This window comes from Phyllobates terribilis, unplaced genomic scaffold, assembly GCF_046119375.1.
Source record: "Phyllobates terribilis strain yellow unplaced genomic scaffold, ASM4611937v1 Scaffold_68__1_contigs__length_7421828, whole genome shotgun sequence".
NCBI lineage: Eukaryota > Metazoa > Chordata > Amphibia > Anura > Dendrobatidae > Phyllobates > Phyllobates terribilis.
Window position 1 is genome coordinate 1,495,832 of NW_027362828.1, and position 11,304 is coordinate 1,507,135.

Sequence of the window (11,304 nt, forward strand, 5' to 3'; positions counted from 1 at the left end):
CTACTGCGACTTGCACGTCTCTTCCAAGGGGCATTTAATCCATCTTGTTAAGCTACTGCGACCTCCATCGATTTTCCAAGGGGCATTTAAACCGTCTTGATAAGCTGCTGCGACCTTCACGTCTCTACCAAGGTGTTATGTTCTGCTACCAAAGCTAAGGAAAGAGAGGAGATCTGTCCCTACTATAAGACTCAGCTGAATCCCTACGATGTAACAGGGAACCTGATCCTGCGATCAGACCTGCTAAAGTCCTAATCTAGTCTGTACGGAGACCTATAGATGTGGGGAGGGAATCCCTACAAGTACTAAGGACTGGGAGGAATATGGGACACCTCCTAACAGAAATAGTAGCAGACAGAAGAACAAACAAAATAGATAGAACATAGAGGTCCGTAGACCAAGCAAACTAACAGAGTTAGATACAGAGCACAGGCTAGCCAGAAAGTAGATATACAATGAAGTCCAGCAAAGCCAGAAGGGCGGAGCAGGATTAAATAGGCCAACAAGGTCATGTGACCAGCAAAGGAAAAAAAACCTAACAGCAAGGTTCTAACAGTACCCCCCCTTCTAAGAGGATCCTCCGGATCCCCTAGGACCAGGCTTATCAGGAAATCTCCTGTGAAACGCTCTGATAAGTCTGGACGCGGAAACATCATCTGACCTCACTCAAGAGTTATCCTCGGGTCCGAAACCTTTCCAGGCCACAAGATACTGCAAACTACCTCTATACCGTCTAGAGTCAAGGATGCGAGAAATTTCATATTCCCCGTCCTCCACCACCGGAGGAACAGAGGCTGAGGCGTCACCATCCGACACGACAGCTTTTTTTAACAGAGAGACATGAAAGACCGGATTAATTCTCCAGGAGGTAGGAACCTCCAACCTAACAGCAGATTGGTTGACAACCTGAAGCACCTTAAAGGGCCCTACAAACTTGGGACCCAATTTCTTAGAAGGAATCCTCAACCGCAGATTCCTAGAGGACAACCAAACCATGTCACCAACAGCGAACAAAACCTCCTGTCGTTTCCTATCAAAGTAGTCTTTAGATTTTCTGTTGGCCTCCTGAAGATTACCACGCACATCCGTCCAAACTCTTTCCAAATCACCGGAAAAATTCTCCTCCTCAGGCACGGCAGATCCCAACTTGGAGAACGACCCAAACGACGGATGTCTCCCAGAACAACAAAAAAAAGGCGAACAACCAGCAGAAGAAGATGTATGATTGTTCAGAGCAAATTCGGCAAGTGGCAGAAACTCAGACCACCCCTCTTGATTGTCTGCCACAAAACAACGCAAGAACTGCTCAACATCCTGGTTTTTCCTTTCAGTCTGGCCATTAGATTCAGGATGGTATCCGGACGAAAACGACAAATGAATTCCCAACCTGTCACAAAAGGCACGCCAAAAACGAGCCACGAACTGAGGACCCCTATCAGAAACAATGTCAGTAGGAACGCCATGAAGTCTGACAATTTCCTTGACAAAGGCCTTAGCGAGAGTTTTAGCGCAGGGCAGTTTGACGAAGGGAACCAAGTGACACATCTTGCTAAAACGGTCCATGACCACCCAGATGACAGTAAAACCCTCAGAGGGGGGAAGGTCAGTTATAAAGTCCATAGCCAAATGTGTCCAAGGAGCACTGGGGACCTCCAAAGGACAAAGCAACCCCGCAGCAGGAGTATGTGAGGACTTGGATCTAGCACATATAGTACATTGGTGCACCCACTTAATGACTTCCTTCTGCCATCCAGGCCACCAAAAACTGCGACCCACCAGTCTCTTGGTCTCAGAGATTCCGGGATGACCTGCCAACCAAGATTCGTGACACTCAACAAACAAATCTCTCCTAAAGGTCCCAGGCACAAACAACCTCCCATGAGGAGTGTTAGATGGGGCATTCTCCTGAGCTTTAAGAATCTCATCTTCCAAAACGGAGTCTAAAGCAGCTATCACAACACCTTCTTGTAAAATGTTTTCCTCTTTCTCAGCACCGACTATGGGAGAAAAACTGCGAGACAAGGCATCCGCCTTAACATTCTTAGTACCAGGGATGTAAGTAACGGAGAAATTAAACCGCGAGAAAAACAGTGCCCACCTAGCCTGACGGGCATTCAGGCGCTTGGCAGCATCAAGATATATCAGATTTTTATGATCCGTAAGAACCTGAACGGGAAATTCCGCACCTTCCAAGAAGTGGCGCCAGTGTTCAAATGCGAGTTTAATAGCCAATAATTCCCGATTACCAATATCGTAATTCAATTCAGTCTCCGAAAAATTTTTGGAAAAAAAGGCACAGGGATGTAATCCATCCCCGTTATCCTGAGACAATACTGCGCCAACCCCCACAGAGGAAGCATCAACCTCAACCAAAAACGGCCTAGTAACATCAGGCTGCATAAGGATGGGAGCAGAGGTGAACCTCTCCTTGAGATACACAAAAGCTTCAATGGCCTCAGAAGACCACTGAACAGCATCAGCACCTTTCCTGGTGAGATCAGTCAGAGGTTTGACAATACTAGAAAAATTTTTTATGAATTTTCTATAGTAATTGGCGAAACCCAAAAACCTCTGTATCGATTTCAAACCAATAGGCCTAGGCCATTCCTGCACAGCCTGAACCTTAACCGGATCCATCTCAAAACCTTTGCTGGAGATAATGTAGCCCAAAAAACTAATTCTCTGTACAGCGAACTCACATTTCTCCAGCTTAGCAAAAAGCAAATTGTCCATTAACAACTGTAATACCTCACGCACGCTCCGCCAATGAGACTCCAGATCTGGCGAATAAATCAAAATGTCATCCAAATACACAACCACATTTTTACCAATCAAAGGTCTAAGGATGTCATTAATCAGATTCTGAAAAAATGCAGGAGCATTAGTAAGACCAAAAGGCATAACCAGATTCTCAAAATGACCCACAGGAGTGTTAAAAGCAGTCTTCCATTCATCACCCTCCTTCATGCGCAACAGATTGTATGCCCCCTTAAGGTCAATTTTAGAGAACCACTTGGCCCCCAATAACTGGTTAAACAGATCAGGAATCAATGGCAGTGGGTAAGGATTGCGTACCGTAATTTTGTTAATCTCACGGAAATCCAGACAAGGACGTAAACCGCCGTCCTTTTTTTTTACAAAAAAAAATCCAACCGCCACAGGAGACTTAGAGGGCCTAATGTGACCGGCGGCCAAGCTTGTCTGTATGTATTCCTCCAAAGCCTTCCTCTCAGGAATAGTAAGGTTAAATAAACGACTCTTAGGAAGAGTCGCTCCAGGGACAAATTCAATAGAACAATCATAGTCTCTATGGGGAGGCAAAACCTGCGATTCTTTCTCAGAAAAAACTCTCCAAAAATCCTGAATAGGAACAGGCAATTCTCCCCTATCCAAAGCTGCAATACGCCCGTTACAACACTTGTCATAACATTTATGGCTCCAGGATTTAATTTCACTGGTAGACCAATCCAGTACAGGATTGTGAAATTTTAACCAGGGCAAACCCAATATTACTGGAGAAGGCAAGTTATTCAACACTACCAAATCCAATTTCTCATGGTGAACACCATTAATAGTGAGAGGAAATTCACTGACCTTGAGAGTAATATTCTTCAAAGGGGAGCCATCCACAGAAACCACAGCAATGGGGGATGATAAAGGTTCAGGTTTTAAATTGAGTTTTTCCACGAATCCCCCATCAATTACATTCAGTGTAGACCCGCAATCAACAAACACCCGAAATTCCATTAATTTTTCCTGAGCAATCGTGGAAGCAGCTAAAAATATACCCTTGGAATTTAAACAGGCAATACGGGCGTGACTGACCATTTTTTTTTTCTTTCTTCATACGAAGCTCACAGCCTTTAATCAAATGACCAGATTTCCCGCAATAGAAACACAAGCCTTCTGAAAAACGACGATCTTTTTCTTGAGAGCGAGGTGCCACCGATCCAATCTCCATCGGTTCACCACTGTTAGTACACACATTATCATAACCAGAAACTGACATAGCAGAGGATTTGCTCTCATTAACCCTAGCACGCAGTCTCCTATCCACCCGTATAGCTAATTGCATAGCCTGTTGCAAATCCTCAGGTGTAGGATAAGCAATTAGCAGGTCTTTAACCTTTCACTGAGCCCAGCAAGAAATAGACTTTTCAGAGCAGAATCGTTCCACCCTGTTTGAGTGGACCAACGACGAAAATGTGTACAATATTTTTCTATATTACCTGATCCTTGTTTTAAACGTCTCAACTCAGTCTCAGCTGGTGCGACACGGTCAGGATCATCATATAATAGTCCTAAAGCAGAAAAAAAACTATCCACTGATCTGAAGCATGTATCACTAGGTTGCAAAGAAAAGGCCCACTCCTGAGGCTCTTTGCGCAAAAGTGACATTATGAACCCTACGCGCTGGGATTCATCCCCAGAGGACTTGGGTCTCAAACGAAAATACAATAAGCAAGCATTTTTAAATGAAAAAAATTCTCGATGTTCACCAAAAAATAAATCCGGCAAACATACCTTAGGCTCCAAGAAATATGCTCCAGGACAGTTACTCACGTGCTGACGGAGCTCGGCCACTTCCAGAGAGAGTCCCTGCAGGTGTTTAGCCAAATCCTGAACCGACACCATGATGGAACAAAAAAGAAAAAAAAAAAAAAAAAAAATCTTTCCTTAGAGAATTTGCAGGCTGGACTTACTGTTATGTTCTGCTACCAAAGCTAAGGAAAGAGAGGAGATCTGTCCCTACTATAAGACTCAGCTGAATCCCTACGATGTAACAGGGAACCTGATCCTGCGATCAGACCTGCTAAAGTCCTAATCTAGTCTGTACGGAGACCTATAGATGTGGGGAGGGAATCCCTACAAGTACTAAGGACTGGGAGGAATATGGGACACCTCCTAACAGAAATAGTAGCAGACAGAAGAACAAACAAAATAGATAGAACATAGAGGTCCGTAGACCAAGCAAACTAACAGAGTTAGATACAGAGCACAGGCTAGCCAGAAAGTAGATATACAATGAAGTCCAGCAAAGCCAGAAGGGCGGAGCAGGATTAAATAGGCCAACAAGGTCATGTGACCAGCAAAGGAAAAAAAACCTAACAGCAAGGTTCTAACACAAGGGGCATTTAATCATTTTGATAAGCTACTACGACCTCCACTGCTCTTCCAAGGGGCATTTAAACTGTCTTGTTAAGCTACTGCGACCTGCACGTCTCTTCCAAGGGGCATTTAAACCGTCTTGTTAAGCTACTGCGACCTGCACATTTCTTCCAAGGAGCATTTAAAAAGTCTTGTTAAGCTACTGTGACCTGCACGTCTCTTCCAAGGGGTATTTAAACCGTCTTGTTAAGCTACTGCGACCTGCACGTCTCTACCAAGGGGCATTTAAACCGTCTTGTTAATCTAGTGCGACATGCACGTCTCTTGCAAGGGGCATTTAAACCGTCTTGTTAAGCTACTGCGACCTGCACGTCTCTTCCAAGGGGCATTTAAACCGTCTTGTTAAGCTACTGCGACCTGCACGTCTCTTCCAAGGGGCATTTAAACCGTCTTGTTAAGCTACTGCGACCTGCACGTCTCTTCCAAGGGGTATTTAAACTGTCTTGTTAAGCTACTGCGACCTCCACCGCTCTTCCAAGTGGCATTTAAACCGTCTTGCTAAGCTACTGCGACCTGCACGTCTCTTCCAAGGGGCATTTAAACCGTCTTGTTAAGCTACTGCGACCTGCACATCTCTTCCAAGGGACATTTAAACCGTCTTATTAAGCTGCTGCGACCTGCACGTCTCTTCCAATGGGTATTTAAACTGTCTTGTTAAGCTACTGCGACCTCCACCGCTCTTCCAAGGGTCATTTAAACCATGTTGTTAAGCTACTGCGACCTGCACGTCTCTTCCAAGGGGCATTTAAACCGTCTTTTTAAGCTACTGCGACTTGCACGTCTCTTCCAAGGGGCATTTAAACCGTCTTATTAAGCTACTGTGACTTGCACGTCTCTTCCAAGGGGCATTTAAACCGTCTTGTTAAGCTACTGTAACCTCCACCACTTTTCCAAGGGGCATTTAAACCGTCTTGTTAAGCTACAGCGACCTCCACCGCTCTTCCACGGGGCATTTAAACCATTTTGTTAAGCTACTGCGACCTGCATGTCTCTACCAAGGGGCATTTAATCCGTCTTGTTAAGCTACTGCGACCTGCACGTCTCTTCCAAGGGGCATTTAAACAGTCTTGTTAAGCTGCTGCAACCTGCATGTCTCTTCCAAGGGGCAATTAAACAGTCTTTTTAAGCTACTGCGACCTCCACCGCTTTTCCAAGGGGCATTTAAACCATCTTGTTAAGCTTCTGCGACCTGCACGTTTCTTCCAAGGGGCATTTAAACCGTCTTGTTAAGCTACTGCGACCTCCACCGCTCTTCCAAGGGGCATTTAAACCATATTGTTAAGCTACTGCGACCTCCACCGCTCTTCCAAGGGGCATGTAAACCGTGTTGTTACGCTACTGCGACCTGCACGTCTCTACCAAGGGGCATTTAAACTGTCTTGTTAAACTACTGCGACCTACACCGCTCTTCCAAGGGGCATTTAAACCATCTTGTTAAGCTACTGCGACCTCCACCGCTCTTCCAAGGGGCATGTAAACCGTGTAGTTAAGCTACTGCGACCTGCACGTCTCTTCCAAGGGGCATTTAAACTGTCTTGTTAAACTACTGCGACCTGCACCGCTCTTCCAAGGGGCATTTAAACCATCTTGTTAAGCTACTGCGACCTCCACCGCTCTTCCAAGGGGCATGTAAACCGTGTTGTTAAGCTACTGTGACTTGCACGTCTCTTCCAAGGGGCATTTAATCCATCTTGTTAATCTACTGCGACCTCCACCGATTTTCCAAGGGGCATTTAAACAGTCTTGTTAAGCTACTGCGACTTGCACGTCTCTTCCAAGGGACATTTAAAGCGTCTTGTTAAGCTGATGCGACCTGCAAGTCTCTACCAAGGGGCATTTAATCAGTCTTGATAAACTACTACGACCTCCTCCGCTCTTCCAAGGGGCATTTAGACCGTCTTGTTAAGCTACTGCGACCTGCACGTTTCTTCCAAGGGGCATTTAAATCGTCTTGTTAAGCTACTGCGACCTGCACCTCTCTCCCAAGGCTCATTTAAACCGTCTTTTTAAGCTACTGCGACTTGCACGTCTCTTCCAAGGGGCATTTAAACCATCTTGTTAAGCTACTGCGACCTGCACGTCTCTTCCAAGGGGCATTTAAACCGTCTTTTTAAGCTACTGCGACTTGCACATCTCTTCCAAAGCGCATTTAAGCTGTCTTATTAAGCCACTGCGACCTGCACGTCTTTTCCAAGGGGAATTTAAACAGTCTTTTTAAGCTGATGCGACCAGCATGTCTCTTCCAAGGGGCATTTAAACCATCTAGTTAAGCTACTGCGACCTGCACATCTCTTCCAAGGGGCATTTAAACTGTCTTTTTAAGCTACTGCGACCTCCACCGCTCTTCCAAGGGGCATTTAAACCATCTTGTTAATCTACTGCGACCTCCACCGCTCTTCCAAGGGGCATGTAAACCGTGTTGTTAAGCTACTGCGATTTGCACGTCTCTTCCAAGGGGTCATTTAATCCATCTTGTTAAGCTACTGCGACCTGCACATCTCTTCCAAGGGGCATTTAAACTGTCTTGTTAAGCTACTGCGACCTCCACCGCTCTTCTATTGGGCATTTAAACCGTCTTGTTAAGCTACTGCGACTAGCACGTCTCTTCCAAGGGACATTTAAACCGTCTTGTTAAGCTGATGCGACCTGCACGTCTCTACCAAGGGGCATTTAATCAGCCTTGATAAGCTACTACGACCTCCACCGCTCTTCCAAGGGGCATTTAAACCGTCTTGTTAAGCTACTGCGACCTGCACGTCTCTTCCAAGGGGCATTTAAACCGTCTTGTTAAGCTACTGCGACCTGCACGTCTCTTCCAAGGGGTATTTAAACTGTCTTGTTAAGCTACTGCGACCTCCACCGCTCTTCCAAGTGGCATTTAAACCATCTTGCTAAGCTACTGCGACCTGCACGTCTCTCTTCCAAGGGGCATTTAAACCGTCTTGTTAAGCAACTGCGACCTGCACATCTCTTCCAAGGGACATTTAAACCGTCTTATTAAGCTACTGCGACCTGCACGTCTCTTCCAATGGATATTTAAACTGTCTTGTTAAGCTACTGCGACCTCCACCGCTCTTCCAAAGGGCATTTAAACCATGTTGTTAAGCTACTGCGACCTGCACATCTCTTCCGAGGGGCATTTAAACCGTCTTTTTAAGCTACTGCGACCTGCACGTCTCTTCCAAGGGGCATTTAAACCGTCTTGTTAAGCTACTGTCACTTGCACGTCTCTTCCAAGGGGCATTTAAACCGTCTTGTTAAGCTACTGTAACCTCCACCACTTTTCCAAGGGGCATTTAAACCGTCTTGTTAAGCTACTGCGAACTGCACGTCTCTTCCAAGGGGCATTTAAACCATCTTGTTAAGCTACTGCGACCTGCACGTCTCTTCCAAGGGGCATTTAAATCATCTTGGTAAGCTACTGAGACCTGCCAGCCTCTTCCAAGGGGCATTTAAACCATCTTGTTAAGCTACTGCGACCTGCACGTCTCTTCCAAGGGGCATTTAAACTGTCTTGTTAAGCTACTGCGACCTGCACGTCTCTTCCAAGGGGCATTTAAACCTTCTTGTTAAGCTACTGCGACTTGCACGTCTCTTCCAAGGGGCATTTAATCCATCTTGTTAAGCTACTGCGACCTCCATCGATTTTCCAAGGGGCATTTAAACCGTCTTGATAAGCTGCTGCGACCTGCACGTCTCTACCAAGGGGCATTTAATCATTTTGATAAGCTACTACGACCTCCACCGCTCTTCCAAGGGGCATTTAAACTGTCTTGTTAAGCTACTGCGACCTGCACGTCTCTTCCAAGGGGCATTTAAACCGTCTTGTTAAGCTACTGCGACCTGCACATTTCTTCCAAGGGGCATTTAAAAAGTCTTGTTAAGCTACTGTGACCTGCACGTCTCTTCCAAGGGGTATTTAAACCGTCTTGTTAAGCTACTGCGACCTGCAGGTCTCTACCAAGGGGCATTTAAACCGTCTTGTTAATCTAGTGCGACATGCACGTCTCTTGCAAGGGGCATTTAAACCGTCTTGTTAAGCTACTGCGACCTGCACGTCTCTTCCAAGGCTCATTTAAACCGTCTTTTTAAGCTACTGCGACTTGCACGTCTCTTCCAAGGGGCATTTAAACCGTCTTGTTAAGCTACTGCGACCTGCATGTCTCTTCCAAGGGGCATTTAAACTGTCTTGTTAGGCCACTGAGACCTGCACGTCTTTTCCAATGGGCATTTAAACAGTCTTTTTAAGCTGCTGCGACCTGCATGTCTCTTCCAAGGGTCATTTAAACCATCTTGTTAAGCTACTGCGACCTCCACCGCTCTTCCAAGGGGCATTTAAACCATCTTGTTAAGCTACTGCGACCTGCACGTCTCTTCCAAGGGGTATTTAAACTGCCTTGTTAAGCTACTGCGACCTGCACGTCTCTTCCAAGGGGCATTTAAACCGTCTTTTTAAGCTACTGCGACCTGCACGTCTCTTCCAAGGGGCATTTAAACCGTCTTGTTAAGCTACTGCGACCTGCACATCTCTTCCAAGGGGTATTTAAACTGTCTTGTTAAGCTACTGCGACCTCCACCGCTCTTCCAAGTGGCATTTAAACCGTCTTGCTAAGCTACTGCGACCTGCACGTCTCTTCCAAGGGGCATTTAAACCGTCTTGTTAAGCTACTGCGACCTGCACGTCTCTTCCAAGGGGTATTTAAACTGTCTTGTTAAGCTACTGCGACCTCCACCGCTCTTCCAAGTGGCATTTAAACCATCTTGCTAAGCTACTGCGACCTGCACGTCTCTTCCAAGGGGCATTTAAACCGTCTTGTTAAGCTACTGCGACCTGCACATCTCTTCCAAGGGACATTTAAACCGTCTTATTAAGCTACTGCGACCTGCACGTCTCTTCCAATGGGTATTTAAACTGTCTTGTTAAGCTACTGCGACCTCCACCGCTCTTCCAAAGGGCATTTAAACCATGTTGTTAAGCTACTGCGACCTGCACATCTCTTCCGAGGGGCATTTAAACCGTCTTTTTAAGCTACTGCGACCTGCACGTCTCTTCCAAGGGGCATTTAAACCGTCTTGTTAAGCTACTGTCACTTGCACGTCTCTTCCAAGGGGCATTTAAACCGTCTTGTTAAGCTACTGTAACCTCCACCACTTTTCCAAGGGGCATTTAAACAGTCTTGTTAAGCTACTGCGAACTGCACGTCTCTTCCAAGGGGCATTTAAACCATCTTGTTAAGCTACTGCGACCTGCACGTCTCTTCCAAGGGGCATTTAAATCATCTTGGTAAGCTACTGAGACCTGCCAGCCTCTTCCAAGGGGCATTTAAACCATCTTGTTAAGCTACTGCGACCTGCACGTCTCTTCCAAGGGGCATTTAAACTGTCTTGTTAAGCTACTGCGACCTGCACGTCTCTTCCAAGGGGCATTTAAACCTTCTTGTTAAGCTACTGCGACTTGCACGTCTCTTCCAAGGGGCATTTAATCCATCTTGTTAAGCTACTGCGACCTCCATCGATTTTCCAAGGGGCATTTAAACCGTCTTGATAAGCTGCTGCGACCTGCACGTCTCTACCAAGTGGCATTTAATCATTTTGATAAGCTACTACGACCTCCACCGCTCTTCCAAGGGGCATTTAAACTGTCTTGTTAAGCTACTGCGACCTGCACGTCTCTTCCAAGGGGCATTTAAACCGTCTTGTTAAGCTACTGCGACCTGCACATTTCTTCCAAGGGGCATTTAAAAAGTCTTGTTAAGCTACTGTGACCAGAACGTCTCTTCCAATGGGTATTTAAACCGTCTTGTTAAGCTACTGCGACCTGCAGGTCTCTACCAAGGGGCATTTAAACCGTCTTGTTAATCTAGTGCGACATGCACGTCTCTTGCAAGGGGCTTTTAAACCGTCTTGTTAAGCTACTGCGACCTGCACGTCTCTTCCAAGGCTCATTTAAACCGTCTTTTTAAGCTACTGCGACTTGCACGTCTCTTCCAAGGGGCATTTAAACCGTCTTGTTAAGCTACTGCGACCTGCATGTCTCTTCCAAGGGGCATTTAAACTGTCTTGTTAGGCCACTGAGACCTGCACGTCTTTTCCAATGGGCATTTAAACAGTCTTTTTAAGCTGCTGCGACCTGCA